This window comes from Eptesicus fuscus, chromosome 10, assembly GCF_027574615.1.
Source record: "Eptesicus fuscus isolate TK198812 chromosome 10, DD_ASM_mEF_20220401, whole genome shotgun sequence".
NCBI lineage: Eukaryota > Metazoa > Chordata > Mammalia > Chiroptera > Vespertilionidae > Eptesicus > Eptesicus fuscus.
The window spans coordinates 97,843,152-97,863,083 of NC_072482.1; positions in this window are offsets into that span (position 1 = coordinate 97,843,152).

Below are 19,932 nucleotides of genomic sequence, written 5' to 3' on the forward strand. Positions count from 1 at the left end.
TGGGAGCGCTGGGAGGAGGCCTTGCAGAGGGCAGCGGGACACGAATGCTGGCTTGTGCTCCGAGGCGCAGCTCCGACCCCAGGTCATTCTCGGGGGCCGCAGAGCCAACCGGTGGCAGCTTTATTCTGACCCCAGGGGTGGTCCACATTTGTCAGTCATGTTGATTCTTTCAGGCAAATTTTGAGCAATTTCACGTCTTCGCGCCGGGCCTGAAACCACCACGGCGAGCAGGTGCTGCTCTTGCGTGTTTGTCCCCATTGCTGCTGCGCGGTGGTGGGGCCCGTTCGTACTCCTGACAGACCTCAGGGCTGCGGACCCCCTTGCTGGTAACTTTGACACGAGTGCATCATTTCCTCTTTTAGGTTTGAGGCCGTGTGCCAAGTATCTACTTCTAGACAACATACATAGATCATATTATATATATGTATGTATAGACACACACACACACACACATATGCTTGATTGATTTCAGAGAGGAAGGGAGAGGGAGAGAGAGATAGAAACATCCATGATGAGAGAGAATCATGGATCGGCTGCCTCCTGCATGCCCCACGCTGGGGATCGAGCCCACAACTCGGGCATGTGCCCTGACTGGGAATTGAACCCTGACTTCCTGGTTCATAGGTTGACACTCAACCCAACCACTGAGCCACGCCGGCCGGACTAGATTATATTTTTAATAAATATCAATTATGTCATTAAGTTAAGTCACGTTGGCTACCGTTTCCAACAGCTCAGATCCCCAGAGAATTGTCTGCCAAGTGAAGACCTTTCTGTGGTTAAATTGACCTGTGTTTCCCTCTCACAGGTTTTTCCCTTTAGTTATGTCTTAGTTAACAGAAGTCCTTTCCTTTTGACTGTTCCATTTGCATACTCTTACCGTGACACAGATATGCACTTAATACATTCGAAGCGGACACGCTCTGTTTCACGTTCTTCGGTCTTTCATGCCCGAACGGGAAGTAGGAGCACACGTGTTTTGCAGAGCTGCATCTGTGGAGCGTGGGGTGTGGCGGCCGCACCCCGTCTTGTGATGAAATGCACGTTGACGATGAAAGGAAAGTTCATGTAAATAAACTCGGAAGGGAAGACGCTTGAACAAACCCAGCTGGTTACCTCGAGGGCGCTGGCAGTCCCCGCGCTTTCACGAGCTCTGGCCCAGAGCCACGGGGTTCTGACTTGGTTCTAAACGGGATGCACTTTCAATCAGCGCCGGCGAGCTCGATCTGGGGGTGGTCTCCTCTGAGACAGGCTCACCTGCCGAGAGCAGGCGCGTTGCTCCCGGGACCACGTGTGGACTCCGTGGTCGGACACGGGAAGACCCCAGGCTGCTGTGTGTGTACATCGGTTTCAGGGACGACCACGGGCGTCCTTGGCGTTGCACCCGCGGGTGAGAGGGTTAAGTGCCGATTTTACAGTCACTCAGCGGGGCCTCAGAAAGCGAGAATTCCACTCTGACCCCGGGCCCTGCAAACGCTGACTCGGTGTATCTGAGAGGCCCTTTCAAAGCCCCATTGATGCCGGGGCCCCGGGGAACTGAAATAGACCCGTGTAAGTGCTTTGTAAACACGGCTGCTCGGCCCAGCTGCGCAGTCTCCTGTTTCACCGGGACAGCCCCCGGCTGCTCCGGGACCTCGCGCCTCTCCCGCCAGGTGTGCCCGGCTCCTGCCGCTCGTTCCTGCACAAGAATTTTAATTGTCACTTGGAAACGAAACGGTACCCCTGAAACGTCAAACGTTAGTGCTGCAAAGAGTCGGCTGCTTCTTGGAGAATGTGGCCGGGCTGCGAGACCGTCTTGACGGAAACTTCTGGTCGACCTCGCGATGCATCGTCTCCTGGGCATGTCCCGCGTGGCGTTGCCCTCGTGACTCCGCTGGGGGACACCCAGACGTCTCCGGGAGGGACCCTGGCTGTGTGACTGCGAACATCAGTTTCCTGCTGCTAAGCCCAGGGGGCCCTGGGAGTTTAAGGGCAAGTGGAGAGCAAGGCTTTCACGCGGCTCCGCTCCCGCGCTGGCGCCTCGTCCCGCATGTGGGCAGAGAACACGCCCTGCTGGCCTGTCAGCGCCTTTGTCCGGCCCAAGCTCCCGCTTCCAGGAAAACAGCGTTTCTGCTTCAAACTCGGTGCGAAGGGCATCTGACCTGGCCCACCTCGGGGGCTGCGGCCGGGAGGGGCCGGAGCGTGTCTGGCCTCGTTGCTGCTCATGCAAACTCTGTCCCAGACTTTTAAAAATGTTTTTTATTGATTTTGAGAGAAAGAGAGAGAGAGAAGGGAGAGAGAGAGAGAGAGAGAGAAGGAAGAGAGAGAGAGAGAGAGAGGAGAGAGAGAGAGAGAGAGAGAGGTTTAGAAACATCAATGAGAGAGAAACATCATCTATCGGCCGCCTCCTGCACGCCCCCTACTGGGGATCGAGTCTGCAGCCCAGGCATGTGCCCTGACTGGGAATGGAACCGTGACCTCCGGGTTCCTGGGTTCCGTGCCAGTCTTAACACAGAAGTTGGGACACCTCCCCCTTCCTCCAGCCTCCTGCTTCTTACCGACCGCCCCCGGGACACACGGGTCCAAGGACGTGATCCTCAGCCATTTGCAGACAATAACATTTGGTCGTGTACGAAAGTCATTTCAAACCTCGTGCGTTCGGACTTGAAATATGGAGGGTTTTGAGCTAATTGTCTTTCCAAACATAAGGTCCTGACTTTGAGAAAACAGTTAACAGTTCAAAAAGCGTCGGGACATCAGATAAGAATTACAAAGCGACGCTCAGATACGTTTCAGTAAGAACGGAGGAATTAGAAACATATGAGCCCCGGTTTCCTTTAAAAGCCGCTGCATTTAAAGATTAAGGGGCCGAGAGATTCCGATTAACCAAATGTGTTCAAGGACTTACTCAATCCAAACACTTAAATCACAGCGGAGACATTTAGGGAGGAAAATGGCTGCGACGTTTACTCCGTCCACCCCGGCCGGGCGAACAGCGGCGCGGGGAGCTCGGAGCGTGACTCGTGGTCCGCGGTTCTGAACTCAGGCCGCGCGAGCCGTGAGGGTTCCGTGTGCGGACACACGTGCCGCCTTCGCACCGCTTTCTGCGTCCCCGTGAGAAACCTTACAGGGTCCGCAGCGGGAGCAGTGACGGGCGCTGGGAGGCGAGGAGCGAAACGCGCCTGGCCGGCTCTCCGTCACTTCCCGACAACCGAGTCGGGGAGTTCAGGTTTAATAAATATCTATGAGCTGCCTTCCCTTCCGTCCAAGGCAGTTTCCCCCTCAGTCCGTGGCAGCCCCCTGCACAACAGCTTCAGAGCTTACAAACCCATCTCCTGTGGAGGGCAGTCCGCGGAGGAGAACGTGCATCCTAAAGAGATAAAATGAAAGCTTAGGGTGACGGTGGTGACCAGAGCCCACCAGGCGGGCCTGCGCCAGGGAGAAAGCCGGATGAACGCATGGGCTTCCCGGTGGCCGAGACAAAGGGACAGACGTGATGAAGTCAGGGGACTGATGTGATGAAGTCGGGGGACAGATAAAATGAAGTCGGGGGGCCGGGGCGGGGGGGAACCTGCTGGGAGCCAAGGCCTGGGGGTCGCAGCGGCTCTGTGAGTGCATCCCCAGCAGAGGGAGGAGGCAGCATGCTCACCCCTCCTGTCCTCTCGGGGTGCCTGTGAGAAGCCAACCGGAACACCCACGGGCGGGGTCTGTCCCCACCCCGTGAGACGGGCACTTGGCTCCTTCATTTCCCATCTCCCGAAGGCCACGGTGCCCTGGCCTCTCGCACATCTGGAGCCCTCGGGGACAATGCCTAGTCCTCTCTCCATTTCTCCGCTCACTAACGGTGAACGCAGAAGTGTGCCCGGTGTTCCGTGTCCGGACACGCGATGCTGTCGTGCAGCATCCGTTTCTGCAAACGCGTGCACAGCAGCGGGCGTCGGTGGGGGCCCCTTGCCTGCGGGACCCGCCTTTGTGGACAGAAGGTAAAGTCACATTCGCTGCTTTTGTCCCCTGGTTATAGACACGGTCTTTTCTAACTTTTCCAGAAAGCAAGGAAAACAGAGGGAAATGTCCGCCATTTCCACCAGGAGATGATAACCGTCGTAGGACCTATTTTCGCGGTTTAAAGACGCAGCCTGCTGCGGGGGCAAGGCAGGGCAGGGCAGGGCAGGGCAGGCTGTCCTCGCGGAGGGAGGATGAGCGTGCGCTTCCTGCGTGCCCCTCGCCGGCCACATGGGGATATCGTGCTACTTCCTTTCTCATTGTTAACAGGTTACTAAAAAGGGGCGAATCGATAGAGCTTTTATTGATGCTGGTTACGTCGTGCATTAGTCTTCAGCCCACGTGTCTCCCAAGAGGTTTTTATGAGGCATTTTCTTCCCTATTTTGCTTTTCTTCATTTCTCACGACTTCTGTGCTCTCGCAGTTTTATAGAGCCGGCTTGTAAAACACGCTGAAAGTAATGAAAAGTGGGAGCCACTGATGGGCTGAGTGCTGACCGTAGAGTGTTAGCTAAGCCCCTAGCAGATTTCACGATGCTTGTCTTCACGCCGCATGTCTGCATGTCAGAAAGAGACACAGATCCCAAAACTCCCCTCTTTCTGCGGTGAGTCTGTGTCCAGGTGGCTGATGTAGGGCCTGGGAGTCGGTGGGCGTGTGCCCTAGGGGGACACACTGAACCCGCACATCCTGTAGGAACTGACCCGTCCGGACAAGACCTCTCAATGGCCCCATTGTCCGGGGACGGGCCTGTGGCAGGTGTCCCCGTGGGCCCAGGGCTAACGCGCGGCCACCTGGGCTGACAGGGATCTGCCTTCTCTCCAGATAGTGTTTCTCGGAGCCCAGGTGCCCCCTGGAATGTGCCCGCCTGGCTCGAGGGCCACAGGCGGCCAAGTTCTTATCTCAGAGCGGCTGGCTCTGCTCCGCATTCCCTCCCCCCCTTAGCTTTATTCCCTCCCACGTCTCTCCTGCACGCCCCCCCCCCCCCCAATATATCTATGAAAAGGGTAAAGAAATAGGGTTTAACATAGAATTAAAATGAGCTTCATGACAGGGATTTTAAAAGCTACTGTAGGGACTCCATTGGTTAATATGACATTTCATAAATAATTACATATTTTTTTGGTAAATTTCTTTATCATTCTCAAGATGTTTTCATTTCAAAGGCCGGCAAAAAATAATTTCTTAAAATTTTTTTCTCATCTACATGTTTTCATCTAAGCTCCGTAGTTACCCCCAGGCCGTATTCAGAGAGCAGTGGTTGCCGGGGCCTGGGAGGCTGCCTCACGCAGGAGGCTCCTGGGACAGCCCCCTTCGACCAGGAGACGGTGCCCTGGCCCACCAACCAGGACCCGCATTCCAGAATCACAGCCACATCCTCGGTCAGCCTTTCGTTTGTGAGGAGTCGCCACACTTCTCAGCCTGTGAGGGATAAAGTGACATCTGATGCCCCAACCAGGTGGCCCTTCTCTGCCAGGGATCAGAGCCCCGACCAGCTAGGCAGGGGACGTGGGTCAGACACAGGAGTTGGCTCCATGGACTGGTGACTGGGGCTGTGGGGCCCACAGGGAGGAGAGTTTAACCCTTAGCCCGTCCCCCACGCTCACCCACAGGTAACCAGGCAGGTTCCCCTCCTGGTCTGAGCCTCCTCACTGCCCTCCCCAACCCCCCAACCCAAGGAACCAGAGGGGGTGAATCCCGCTGACCCCGGGCATGTGGACATCCACTGGGCAGACTAACTGATACTAAGAAACAAAAGCAGATCTCATAGAAGTCTCTGTTTCTGTTCTACTCAGAGACGGAAGGAGACTTGACTTTGGGTGGTGAACATGCAACACGATATACAGATGATACATCCTAGAACGGTACACTTGAAACCTGTATAATGTGACTAGCCATGTCGCCCCCAATAAATTCAATTAAAAATCAAAATGGTAACAGACAGAGTATTCCCAAATTCCGTATCTCAGAAAAATGGCAAAGGACAGAAAAGACTCAGTCGAGAGCCAGTGCAGGCCTGCGCCCTCTCACAGTCTGGGAGTCCTCAGGGGATGTCCGACTGACGGCTTAGGCTCGCTCCTCCTTAGCGCTGCCGCAGAGGTGCAAGAGTCTTCCGCCATGCCACCGCGCTTGCCAGCTATGAGCCTGGCTTCTGGCTGAGTGGCTCCCCCTGTGGGAGCACACTGACCACAGGGGGCAGCTCCTGCATTGAGCATCTGCCCCCTGGTGGTCAGTGCGCATCATAGCAACCGGTAGTTCCACCATTTGGTTGATTTACATATTAGCCTTTTATTATATGGGATATTTTTATTGAGTTTTAGAGCGAGAGGAAGGGAGAGGGAGAGATCGAGAAATATCCATGTAAGTGGAACATGGATCGGCTGCCTTCTGCACACGCCCTACTGGAGATGGAGCCTTTAGGTGCACAGAACGATGCCCAAGTCAGGGCAACACCTCCCACTTGTAATACTGGACAGTGGTTCTGACGGCCTCCGTAGGTGCCATTCTCTGCGGCCATCGGTGTGGATGCACGGGTAGGCACCGGTTTAGGCAGCAACTGGGGATACTTGACTTTATTAGCACATCAAGATTCCCCCAGAATTTGGGTGCACCTTTCACTGGCACTGGTGCCCTGACCTGGGAGGCCCTGGGTGCCCTGACCCGAGAGGCCTCATGGGACCGAGGTGGTGAGAGCGGTTCTGAGCAGAGCGGTGGCCGCGGGCGGCCAAGCTGAGCTGAATGAATGCATCATTTTGTTCGCTGGGGAGCCCAGAGCTCCTGAGGACACGGCCTCGCACTGAGTCCCTTGGTTTTCCAGGGAGGGGCCTTCCTGGGGGCCGCGGCGAGAACAGTGTGGCCTCTCAGCCTTGGCAAATGAGAACCACATGCTGGACCGGCCGGACCGCGGCTGTCCCGGCGCCCTCACCTGGCTTCCTGCACCGGCCGGGACAGGGGCCCTCAGAGGCCGCTGTGGCCACAGGGGCGCAGTCAGGCGCTGGGGCAGAGGCCGCTGGGACCCACCCTGAGCAAGCAGGATACTTGGCTTGTTCTTTTTCATTGCTATTTTGGAAAATTTCACAAAGTATTTTTAAAATTCGTATGAAGTATGAAATGAAAATTCCATTCATTTGCAGTTTTTCGTGGCAACTATTTCTAACCTCCGATGAGGTAAAACAAATAATTCATAAAACGGTGACTGGAAGAGGTTGCCCCATCTAACTTGGTCCCTCTCTGCTTGGTTCTGAAGACGTGTGAAGACGAAGGTGCAAACGCGTAGACAGACACCTGAGATGCTGGGGGCCCTGGGGGGACTGACGTGTCATGTGCTGTACCGAGGGCTGCCGTGGGCCAGGGGTCAGGAGGTCAGGGGACAGGAGGTCAGGAGGTCAGGGGACAGGAGGTCAGGGAACAGGAGGTCAGGGGACAGGAGACAGGAGGTCAGGGGACAGGAGGTCAGGGGACAGGAGGTCAGGGGACAGGAGGTCAGGGGACAGGAGGTCAGGAGACAGAGGACAGGAGGTCAGGGGACAGGAGGTCAGGGGACAGGAGACATGAGGTCAGGGGACAGGAGGTCAGGAGACAGAGGACAGGGGGTCAGGGGACAGGAGGTCAGGGGACAGAGGTCAGGGGGTCAGGGGACAGAGGACAGGAGGTCAGGGGACAGGAGGTCAGGGGGCAGGAACAGGCCATCCTCCATGTGCAGAAATGGAACCCGAGGCCCGAGTGGCTGAGAGGGGGACGTGGGCAGGAAGGAAAGAGGAACACATTTCCTTGTTTTTTTGTGGATTCTGGAGGCTAAAGTACAGCCAGTAATAATTCTTTAAAAAAACACACATATTTTTATTGATTTCAGAGGGAGGGAGAGAGAGACAGAACATCAATGAGCGAGAGTTGATTGGCTGCCTCCTGCATGCCCTGAACCGCAACCTCCTGGTTCAAAGGTCAAAGCGCAACCACTGAGGCACGCAGGCCTCAGGCCGGGCTCTCCGGGTTTCCGATGACGATTCTGGGAAAGACGGTCCGCACCCCGCAGACCCGCACTGTTCCGGCAGCTCCTGGGCACGTGGTGCCTTCCAGTTCTCGCGTGCCTTCCAGTTCTCGCGTGCCTTCCAGTTCTCGGCTCCTTCCAGTTAGTTCTCCTGGTGCCCGAAGCTCTCGCGGTACCTCAGGTTCTCGCGGGACGCTACTGGGGGCGGAGTGAGTGGCTGGGAAATTCCGCCAACTCCCAGAATGTGCTCCCGGGGGCGTCACCTGACCCGCAAGGTCCTCCGTCCGCCTGCCGAGGGGCGGCCCTCGGTCCTGCGTGGAAGTCGTCGGTGCTGGTCCGCTTTCCAAGTGCAGGTCAGCGCCTGGAGCGACCGGGCCAGGACCGGGCCTCGGGGGCGCTCGCCCACCGCCTGCCCCGCGTGTCCGGGTCACCCCATGGCCCTTGGCGGAGCTGCTGGGACGCGCGGGTGCTGGGCCCTTCCCTGCAGGAGGGCCCGCTCCTCCGGACCTGCCCCTGCATCCGTGACCTCCCGGCCAGACCTGAGGTGACTGCACTCGCCGCGGAGGTGAGTCCCTCTGAGCGGTTCGTGGGCTTTGGGACCGGCCCGCGTTCCCCTGCGGCGGGCGGGCGGGACAGCGGGAGCGTCAGGAACCGCCGTCACGGTAGAAGCTGCTTTTTCCCGTCGCGATGTGAAGGGGTGGCTTCACGAAGGGCCTTATTAGATGGCTGCGACTTTCGCATTTGCTTCCGTTGCGTTTGCACGTGGGTTACGTCGTGGAGGGGATTCTGTCTGTCATTGAGGAGGACCCAGCCGTGCAGACTGGAGAGGGGGATAGTGGATGGACGTGTGTGCTGTCGATGCCGCCACGAGGGGGCTCACGTGTCCTCTGGAGGAGTCGGGGGTTCTCAGCCACTGTGGCTTCCAGAACCTTCCAGGCTCCTGCAGAGTCCGAGCAGGTGAGGTGGAGGCGGTGCGAGCTTTGGCATGGAAACCACGGGTTCCTGGGGTCCCCGGGGACTCTCCTTCCGCGCCTGGAGCTCAGGAGGAGGCTGCAGTGTGAACCCCTCACCCCCTCCAAGGCCAAGGCCGGGGCGTTGGGAGCGACGCTGGGCCTCTGCGGCAGACGTGAGGTTGTGCCTGCAGGTGGCTGGTGTTTCTCGTTCTCCCTGGACGGGACCCCACGGTGGCCCCAGAAGACGAGTTACGGGAAGAAAAGCAGGTGCAGGAGGCGTTCAGACACCGCCCTTTGTATGAACGAGCGAACATTGGTTTCTCCTAAGCGTACCCGTAAGTCATGGCAAAGACCCGCGTTAGGCGCCGAAGGGCCTGGGCAGGAAGCCGGGTGGGTTTCACCGGCCCCTCCTCCTTCCCGGCCAGAGTTCCTTTCCCAAGGGAACTTAAATTAACTGTCTTCATGGCTTCTCTCTCCATCCTAAGTTCGGGGGAGGGCACGTTTCTGTACTGTTTACAATGATTATGATGGCATGATGATTTTAGCAAAATCAAGGAAGTAATTTAACGAAAAGCATTCTATGCTGTGCACTTTTCTGGGAAGTTTCTGTCTGTCAACCCTGTGACTCGGTAACAAAAGGCGGGAGGGTCTTGGGTGGTCCTGAGGAAAATGTGGGAATCGGGACATGTGTCTTTTGTGTTGGGTGTGCAATGTGAGGAACACTGCAGTGATTTGGCCAAAGAACGCTCACAAGCAAATTTCTGCCTCCAGGAAAAACCGAGTTCGTTTGTTTTAACGGAGCCTGCCTCAGAGGCTGTTGTGAAGATTCAGTTGTCAATAAGTGGAATTGAAAATTTAATATTGAAACTTTAATAAAGATTAAATAGTTTAAACCCAGAAGCGTGCCTGGCACAGTTAGAAGTGCTCATCGCTGTAAGTTATTATGGTTGTGGTTATTAAAGAACTGACTCATAAAAGTTAGACTGCAGTTCAGCATGCCTTTTAATTTTTCACGTTTTGATGTCTAAAACGTTAACACACTCTCGGTGACACATTCAGCGAGAACACTTCCTCCACCCGGCGTTTGCATTCGCTCTGCTCTCGGGGGCCATTTCGTTTACTATCGCAGGCAGCTCTGAAGTCACATGTACGACTTGATGTTTCCGTTTCGGGAAGAAGCCAGGTGGTCAGTGCAGGGCAGGCAGGAGGCTCTGAAAACAGTGTTTGTAACAAAGACAAGTTGAGACGAGACAGGACGGGTACCTATTTTTGGACCAGCGCTTTTGCAGTCCTGATGTGACATTACCATGTGTCTTGTTCTTTGTTCTTTCTTTTTGACATTTATTAGGACAGTGGACATGTGCCTGACATATTTTTCGAAAGTCTAGGTTTTTTATTTGTGCCATAAATATACATAATGGCTATTTCAAGAAAACAAAATGCAGTCAGTTCAGAATGAGAAAGTAAATGAAGGCTCCACAGAGCACAGGTGAAATCTTGTGATAATGTGAAGTTTGGGAAGAAAGGTTAGAATGGCGGAGAGATGCGTGTGAGGAGCAGGCATATGAGTCACTGTCATCGCTGACAGCGTGGCTGCATTTCTGGCGGGGACATGCAGGTGTCAGGATAAGGGAAAAACGATGCTATTGACAGAATGCTTGTGTCCCCCAAATTTCTCTGTTAAATCCTACCCTCCAAAGTGATGGTATGAGGAGGTGAGGTATTGGGAGGTAATTAGGGCACGAGGGTGGAGCCCAGAGAGCTCCCTGCCCCTTCTGCCAGGTGAGAACACAGTGAAGAGATGGCCACTAAAAGCAGGAAGTGGGGTCTCATCACACCTGAGTCTGTTGGCCCCTTGACCTTGGACTAGCAGCCTCCAGGCTGGAAGATAAAGGTCTGCTGTTACGAGCCCCCAGGCTGTGGTGTTCCAGTGCAGTAGCCTCAACTAAAACCGAAGGCTCAATGAGGGGCTAGGCAGGTGAGTGGTCAACTATTGGGACCACGTTTTCATGGAAAACAGGGAAGCAGAGACATTTAAGGAGGAGACATTTGACCCAGGGGACAGATGCAGGATTGGGGACCGTCTGGGGCTGAGCAGTGGCTGTGCATGCCTGTGCATGCCTGTGCATGCCTGTGCATGGCCTGCGACCCGGGATGATTTTGCCATCTGTGAACACGGACCCGTCATCTCGCCATGTTATTGGAAGGATAGCGGATGCTCACAAGGTCTGGTCTGTTGCATATTCTCAATAAACAGTAGCCACTATTCCAGAATGACTGGCCACTGTTGGATGCCTCACAGATGCTCGAGGTGACAGAGTATTTTTTTTAAATATATTTTATTGATTTTTTTACAGAGAGGAAGGGAGGGATAGAGAGTTAGAAACATCCATGAGAGAGAAACATCGATCAGCTGCCTCCTGCAGACCCCCCACTTGGGGATGTGCCTGCAACCAAGGTACATGCCCTTGACCGGAATCGAACCTGGGACCCTTGAGTCCACAGGCCGACGCTCTATCCACTGAGCCAAACCGGCCAGGGCGGTGAGAGAATTTTTTAATTGGAGGCCGACCACTGATACTCTTAAGGGAAGAGTGTTACCAGGTGGTGATGGGGAGGCTGAGGCTGCCTTCTCAGCCCCGTTCCAGGTGTGAGAAAAAGATGCCTCCCAGGAAGGGTTCCTGGTGGTTTAACTGGGCTGATATTAAAAAACAAACAAACAAAATCAGAGCCAAGGTCAGCAGAGAAGCTCCCTGGGCCACGCCCCTCCCTGCATCAGGAGAAGAATCTCGTCCTCATCACGGCAGTCGGTGAACATCTACTAACCTGTTAAGTCGCTAACGTGTCTAAACCCACCCTCCTCGCTGGCAGTAGCAGTAAAGGCAGAGCTGAGCTTTCTCGGTGTCAGCGGCGCTCACACATGGTTGTCAGCCCTGTTCTTAGCAGCCTTGAGCTGGGGTCTGAGGCCATGTGCACAGATGCCCGCTGGCTGACGTTTGGAGACTCTCACCCAAGTCCATTTCCTCGCAGAGACGGGCACAGGTTTTCCTAAGGAAAGGCGACCTTTTAATGAAGCTGCTGCATTGGACAGGGTCCTCCGAGGATGTTGGAAACGGGGCTGGGTGTTTTGTCTTGCTGGCTCTGTGGCCACGGGTCAGGCCAGCGCCCACCCCCTTCTGAGGGAGCCAGGCTAGCAGAGTGTCCTCTGGTCAGGGGTCCAGGGGACGGCTGTTCAGAGGCCACGCCAGCCACTCCATGGGGCTGGAGATGCTGCTTGCTGGCTTCTCAGCTTCTCGGGACATTTAGGAAACCACCGTTTTCTGTAGTCTCCATGCACAGCAGCAACCCCGCAGCGGCCCCCTTTCCAGAAGGCGCTGCCGCACAGCCGTGTCCTCGTGGTCCCGGTGGTGCCGCTGGGTGACCCCACACTTCACATGGTGTGGTCTCCAAACCCTTCATTTGTTCTCGACTTCAGCATTTGTCTCAATTTGCATGGTTTTGACTGAAATCATATGGCAATATTGAAGCCTTGGACAAAATCAGCAAATTTCATCTGACATTATTGCATATAGGTTCATGAGGTTTTGTGGTTTCTTCATCAAACGTGTAGTTAAACATTACAAAATGAAACCATAAAAACCTAGTCTAGGAAAAATCCACGTCTCTCCCGAGGCGCCAAATGGGCTTGTGTGCCGCAGCGTTGGGGGCTGGAAGAGGTTAGTCTGAGACTTGGTAAACTCGCTTGGATGAGACATGAAGTCCAGCAATTAAACTGTTTTTAATAATGTTCAATTTTGAAGTAAAAATAAACTAAAAAGAGGGCTAGTCCAAGAAAAGCAGTGTCCTGAGTATTCTGGCCACTGCGAAGATCAGACGTTGAATTGAAGCTTTGACCAGTATCCACAGGTAAACTTGGCCTTGGAGAAATGTCACCCTTTCCTCACAGGTGGGGCGGTGGGGACACATGTCTGCACGCCCCGGCCCTCCTTCTCAGCTCGGCCACTGTGGCTGCTGTCCCTGCAGAAGGCGTCCTGTCACTCACTCGCTCTGCTCGTGGAACATTTAAAACGGAAACATCCGTGGTTCGAGGCGGCCGAGTCCTGTTTCCTCTGACTGACCTGCGCTCTGCCCCGGCTCCCCTGCCCGGAGTTGCACCCTGTCCCTGCGGAGCCTCAGAGCCTCACTGTGTGTGCTGAGTGGGCCCGATTTTTGTGGCTGTCAGAAATAACCTGTATTTATTCTGAAATAATGCTTCCCGCCATTGGTTCTATATAAATATAATTTCTGTTTACTGTAGAGATTAAGAAAATACAGGAGAGTATACGGAAGAAATTGAAATAACTTATCTTTCCGCCACCCAGAGAGAACTATTGCTGACGCTTCCTCGCAGGCTTTTATGCATAAATTTGTATAATTGAGATTATTCTGTATATATATTTTCAGGCTCCTATTTTTTTACTCAGTATCACATTGGGAGTAATTTGGTCCAACCTTCGGGGACCCGACAGTAGAGCGGCCCTGTCCACTTGCCGAGTTTGGGAATAACTCCTCTTTCCTAATGCTGTAAATGCTGCGACAGTTACCTATGCCTTCGCTCGAGTTGATGACTGTGTTTTGAGCCCTGGAAGTTTTACGGGGTCAAAGGTCACACGTTAGGTTTTGCATAAATGTTTGGGCTCATGATGACATCCTGCACAGAATGCTGCTGAATTAACATTTTAGCTACTTTGCATAATTCTTCAGTTTTTTGGGGTCAAACGATAAATATACTTCCTCCTGTGGTACTTTTCTTTGTTGAACGTTGGGTTTTGGGACAGAGAGAGCGGGACAGAGGGGGCTGTGGGACGACAGGTGGCTCCCAGGACTGTCCCAGGGAGGCAGACTGTCTGTGTGGGTTGCAGGTGTCTCCCAAGAAGTTATGTCGCAGTCCTCACCCCCAGAAATCGGGAATGTGGCCTTGTTTGGAAATAGGGTCTTTGCCAATGTGGTCAAGTGCAGGTGAGGCTACACTGGGATGCGTGGCCCTGGCCCAGTACAACTGGTGTCCATGTAAATGGGGAATGGGTCACACCACCCACCACGTGAAGACGGAGGCAGAGAGCCGGCTGGGGCATCTACCAGGAGGCCTGAGAATCCCTGGCACCCCAGAAGCTGGAAGCGGGGAGGCAGGAATACACACAGAGTTTTGGGGGAGTATGGCCCTGAGGCACCTTTGTCTGGAACTTCCCGCCTCCAGGAGGGTGGGAGCCACAGCCAATGAACAAGCCAGAAACAGAATGGTCCCGTTATGTAGACGATAAGCCACAAAGCAGAGACTCCCAAGGGTGCACCCTCAAGAGTGGACGCTCCCCACAGATGGACACGGGGGGTGTGTTGGGACCACAGGAGGTCGCAATTGAAAGGACGACTGAGCCTCCTGCTGGACACCTGTCTTGCCCCAACGTGTCCCAACTACTGAGCCAACCAAAAGGAGAGTAGGAAGCTCCCCTGGAGGGACATGTGCCCTGCTGGGGTCCTAACATCGAAAGCAGGAGTGTTCCGGGTCGCACCTGTCTCCAGCCTGAGAATAAACAGTCGCCACCGTGAACTGAGCAAAGAATGCATCTCAAAAGTAGTTTCTCTGTTACAAATTCTTTTCTTAACCAAACCAGGACAGAGCTCTGATATCTTCTCCTGAAGAGTCTCCTGCTTTGAGAGGCTGAATAACAGAGATACACCTCCCCCCACCCCCGTTGTGAGCAGTGGGGGGGCCAGCGGCTGACATGGCATCAGGAAGAGCAAGCATCTCTCCAAGGACACTGCTGAGGGACCAGCCTGCCTCCCCCTGCAGTTGCCAGCGTTGCGTTTGGATAACCTGGGCCCCAAGCTCCGAGGCCACTTTCTGATACAGTATCATCATCATTGTCATGACTGTTTGGGCAGAGGTAGGTCACTGCCTCTGTTTTACCCGTCCAAAGGCTCTATAGAAAGAATCTCCTTCCTAAGAGTTATATACAAGAGTCACCTTCCAGAGCTGTCGGCAGCCTTCCCTCCGGAGGCAGGAGGCCAGCACCCATCTGACAGTGGCAAAAGCAAGCGAAGTGTCCCCTTCGAGCCAGTCAGCGGGGACGCCGAGACCAGACTGGTGGACTCCCCACCCAGGTGTGTTTGGGAACTGACATGATAGGACCCCCTGCTCCCACAGATGGGGCTGTCGCTAGAGTTCAGATATAACTGTCACCTTTACCTGTGAGGACAGCATCTCTGGCTCCTTTCGTGGGTCATGAATGGAGTTCAGATGGGCTCAGGCTCCAGGCAGGTTGTCGGCCACAGCGTGCTGCCGGGGACAGAGGGGGACAAAGCGCCCGCTGGAGCACTACCTGGAGCACCATGTGAGGAGGACTGGCCACCCTGCCCATCGGGGCGTGTGTGTGCACAGGTGGGGGGACCCCACATAGGTGTGGGTTCCTACAGGAGCCTGTGCTCACCTCAGGTGACTGGCGTCCCCCCACAGCAGGGACTATGGTGGCCACCGGGCCATCCCTGCCCAGCAGAGAGGCTGCTTGCACAGTCGGGGCCCTGGGAAGGGACCCCAGCCCCCATCTGACGCGGCCAGCTCATCATCGGAGCGGCTCCTTGCTCACACAGGACAGCATTCCCGCTGCCTGATTAAAGGCATTTTCTTTTGTGAATTAAACCACACTACACAAACCCCAAATTGTCCTGGGACCAGCCACACAGGCAGCTGCTTTCTGAATGCTGGGGGCCCAGGCTGGGCCCAGACCACCCGGGACTTTAGCAGCTTTGGTGCCCGTGGGGCCGCTGGTTCCTGTGTGTGGGGTGGGAGCCGGTCAGCGAGTCATAGGAACGGTTACAAGAAAAGCTCGCTTCCCCGCTGTTTCCCATAATTGCCCTTTCTCAACCCAATATGATTTCAGCGGAAAAAAGCAAACATCCATTGGCTCACCCTTTTCTCCCTCTCTCTCAATATTCCTTCTTTTGTTTATAGTCAGTACAGGCTGACTGGGAAGCGGAGGTCCTGCACCTGGGGACCCAGCAAGGCTGGGTGGCTGCAGGGTGGCCAGGCAGAGAGACTCTCAGAAATGAAGCGTGGCTGCCACCAAACGTGGACTCCAGACTTCTGTCTCCTCCGTGGACAACCACACTGCACCATCGCCCTCAAAACAAACCGCCCGCCGAGGAGCATTGCTCGGACTGTGAAAAACACCATGCAAAGCCAAGTCTCTTTGCAGATGGTGTTTGTAGAACTGTACACTTGAAACCTGTATAATTGTATTAACCAATGTCACCCCAACAAATCCAATACAAATTAAAATAAACGGCAGAAGGAGACCCAGTGCGGGCCTCTCAGCCCACACAACGCTCTGCCCTCCTCCCTGAGGCCCTGGCCTAAGTGGCTCAAGGTGACCTTGTGAAGGTCATGAGGGCTTGACCTTCCCAGGCTTCTGTTTCCAGGGTAACAGAAGCCTGGGAAGAGAATAGCCATCAGATGTCGGGAGGAGACCAGCCCCAGGAGGGAAAATTAGGTAACTGCAGGCTGTGCTGGGAAACTGCCTTCTCATTTCACCCGAGGATACGGTGCTGGGCACCCGAAGTGGCTGCAGGGCGTGGAGCCGCCGCTGGTCACGCTGCTAGCCGGGCTGAGATACCCCGGAGTGAACGCTGTGGGATGTTGGAAACAAACTTGGGACAGCTCAGTACTAAAGGCAATTTGACAGTGACCTGCAGAATTGTTTAAGCAAAGGCATACCAACACAGTCTGTTCCCTGAGGAAGTGAAGGCCGTCCAGCAGAGATGGATGGCCACTGGGAAATGATGAGAGGTCAGAGGTGACGGGAGCAGGGCAGAACGGCCTCTCTGGAGGAACTGAAACACCTTTTTTCAGAAGACACGCAGACACTCCTAGCAGGGAGCCCAGAAGAGGCTGCTCTGGGGAGACAGGACCCCACGTGTCCTCAGAGATCCCAGGAGTTCCTTGGAAGGTGAGGGTGTGCCTGGCAGTCGTCTCCTGGCACCACGTGCGGGGAGGCTTGCAGGGGGGCAGAGAAAGGACCCCCCCCCCCCCAGCTCTGGCAGGAGGAATCCTCTGTTACTGTCAACCTCCAAGAAGTGCTCTCACCACGTTCCCTCGACGACCATCCCTACTGGTCCTGCAGGTTCTCCAGAGCCGCCCCGGGCCATCGGTTGGGTCCACGCAGCACTTCCTGTGACATGGGTCTCGGGGCACCTGAGCCAGCGCCTGGGTCCATCCAGCGACCACCACTGAGCCCTCCACTCTGTCCTTGCTGTGGGCATGGGGCTCAACGTGATCTCGGAGGGGCTTAGATTTAATGAGAGTGTGAACTCGCATCTGTTTTACACAGATTCCTGAGGTGAGGAGGAAGAGGCCTTGTGGTTACCATCTGATAGACTGAAAGCAGGTCGGGAGCATCTGCCCGCCCATTGCTGTCCGACAGGAAATCAGGGGTCCCCACCCAGCCACCCCTGCCGACAGGATGTTCCCACTCCCTCCAGCAAAACACCTGAGCGCTTAGATCTGCATCGAGCAACTGAAAACAAATACTGTGTAACAAGAAACATGTGCCCAGACTTCAGTCCTAACCCTTAGGGGGAAACCCTCCCCAATAACCAGCCTCAAGTGTGCAAGCGGGTCTCAAGGGGTCACTGAAACCTCAGTGTCATCTACCCTCCGGGCCAGGCAGTGTGAAGTGCTGAACCTGCGAAGAGAACTTCACGTGGGAGACTCCGCTGCTCAGTAACCTGTCCTGGTGGTAGTGAACACGATCCTTTGGCTGAACATGCCCAACACCTCAGAAGTGGAGGAGTTAGAAGAACCGTGTCTAGCCATCCGGGCTGCTCTCGGAAAGAACATATCTCACTCCATCGGATGAGGAGAAACCCACATGCTTTTTACGCAGATTAAAATAAAAATGAATGGATGTACAGCAAACTCCGCGTAACTTCTGAATTTACTCCCCCACGTGCCCCAACCAACCCTGGGGTTCAAACCTGCAACCCAAGCATGTGCCCTTGACAGGGAATTGGACCCTTCAGTGCTCAGGCTCACGCTCTAACCACTGAGCACATCAGCCAGGGCTAACCCAGTGACGATTCTTGTCACACTGTACACAGGCGTGAGAGACCCCATATGGAGAAAAACAACTGAGCCAGCATGTTCCTCAGGGTCATCTGTGGATCTCGCTGTCTAATCTAAACGAGCAAGTTTCTAGCGAGAAAAACTGCGAGGTTTGAGGCACACTCCTCGTTCCAGCATGACATGGGTGAGCAGGGCCGAGGAGGAAAGGGTCAGGCAGGTAAGCGCCCCGTCCAAACAGTTACAGTTCAGAGCATTCCCGATGAACTGTTTGTTTATTATCCAATAAAGTCACATTTGTCTTAACCACAAATATTTTCCAGTTCAACCTACATTCCATAGAAGACCAAAGGCAAAAGGGATGTGGCTGAATGAAAATGAGTAAGTTTTGGAAAAACATAAAAATTTAAATTCATTTTTCCATTTTTAAACCGAAGAGTTATGTGAGTGTATCCTTTAAAAACTCAAAGGCCTCGGGATAGGTGAAATTCAGTCCTTGACGCGTTTCAGAGATGCAAGTCAAGGCCTCGGTGATGAGAGTGAGCGAGCTGCCCGGGCCCTCAGGAGCCCAGGCCGTGGAAGGGGTGCTTCACGCCGCACATTCTCCCCGGACGGCTCGCAGGCAGCACTCCCCACCCCGTTCTGACATGCAGCCAGGCTTGCGTAACCATTCTAGAAACTGGCTTCACTGCAGATTCCCGACTTTCCTCGGCGACCAGATTAGTTTTTTCCTAGGTTTAAAAAGTAGCAACACAGGCCCTGGCCAGTTTGGCTCATTGGGTAGAGGTCGGCGTATGGACTGAAGGGTCTCGGGTTCAATTCCTGGTCAAGGACATATAACTGGGTTGCAGACTCAATACCTGCTCTGGTTCAGGGCCCATGCAGGAGGCAACCAATCATGTGTCTCTCTCACATTGATATTTTTCTCTCTCTTTCTCCTACCCTTCTCCCTTCAACTCTCTCTCTCAAAAAAAAAAAAAAAAAAAAATCAATGGGAAAAATATCCTTGGGTGAGATTTAAAAAAAAAATAGCAACACGGTTCATGCAAAGTCTGGTGGAGCCCGTGACCCTGGCGCCAGGCTGAGCGCACTCTTGGGGATGACCCGACAGGGCCACCGCACAGCCACAGAGCCAGCCTCTCTCCTGTTTCTGGAGATGCTGGGAAACAGGGCTTTGCTGCTGTGAAAGAAAGACTGAGTGTTTTCATAGTTTCGAGAAATAGGGGAATATCAAGATGAAAAAGCCAGTAATGTTCTGTTTCAAGCTCTTTTCAAAATTGTTTTTAAGAAACAGATCTAGGTCAATGGAAAAAAACATTGTAATGAATCACTAATCTTGTCAGAAATCAGGAAATGGATTTAATGTTTGATCTTTTGATCAGCAGTGTCAGTGGTGGTTTGGCATTTTGGCGAAGGTGGTTCTAGCAAGGAGGGAGTTGTTCTCCTTTCCAGCTAAAAATATTTTTCTGGAAAATACAGTCGTGGCTCTAAGCCAAGAAAGTGTTGTTCTCTTTCTCTAGAGAGTTCTGGGAATTATTTCGTGATCCAGGTTGGTAGGGAGGGTGCATTCTCATTGCCCTGACCCACAGTGCAGAGTAGGTATGATGGTCTCCCTTTCTTTTTACTCACAGACTCCAGAGGGAATAATAATAATAACATTTGCATCCTGATAACTAAAAAGACAGATTGTCCGTTGAGATAGATCTTCATTTGAAATAGGTGAGAGTCCAAGAGATACAGATAGTGGTGGTCCCTTCAAGTTGAGATTTCATGGATTCAGAATTGTCTGATCTATTGAAAGACTAACATATGGTTGCTAATTGCATGTTTTTACTTACTTGCCAAGTAAAGGTTACAAATTGAATCTATAATCATCATTTTATTTGAGAAAAAAGGAAGACTACGTTCTAAATATTCTT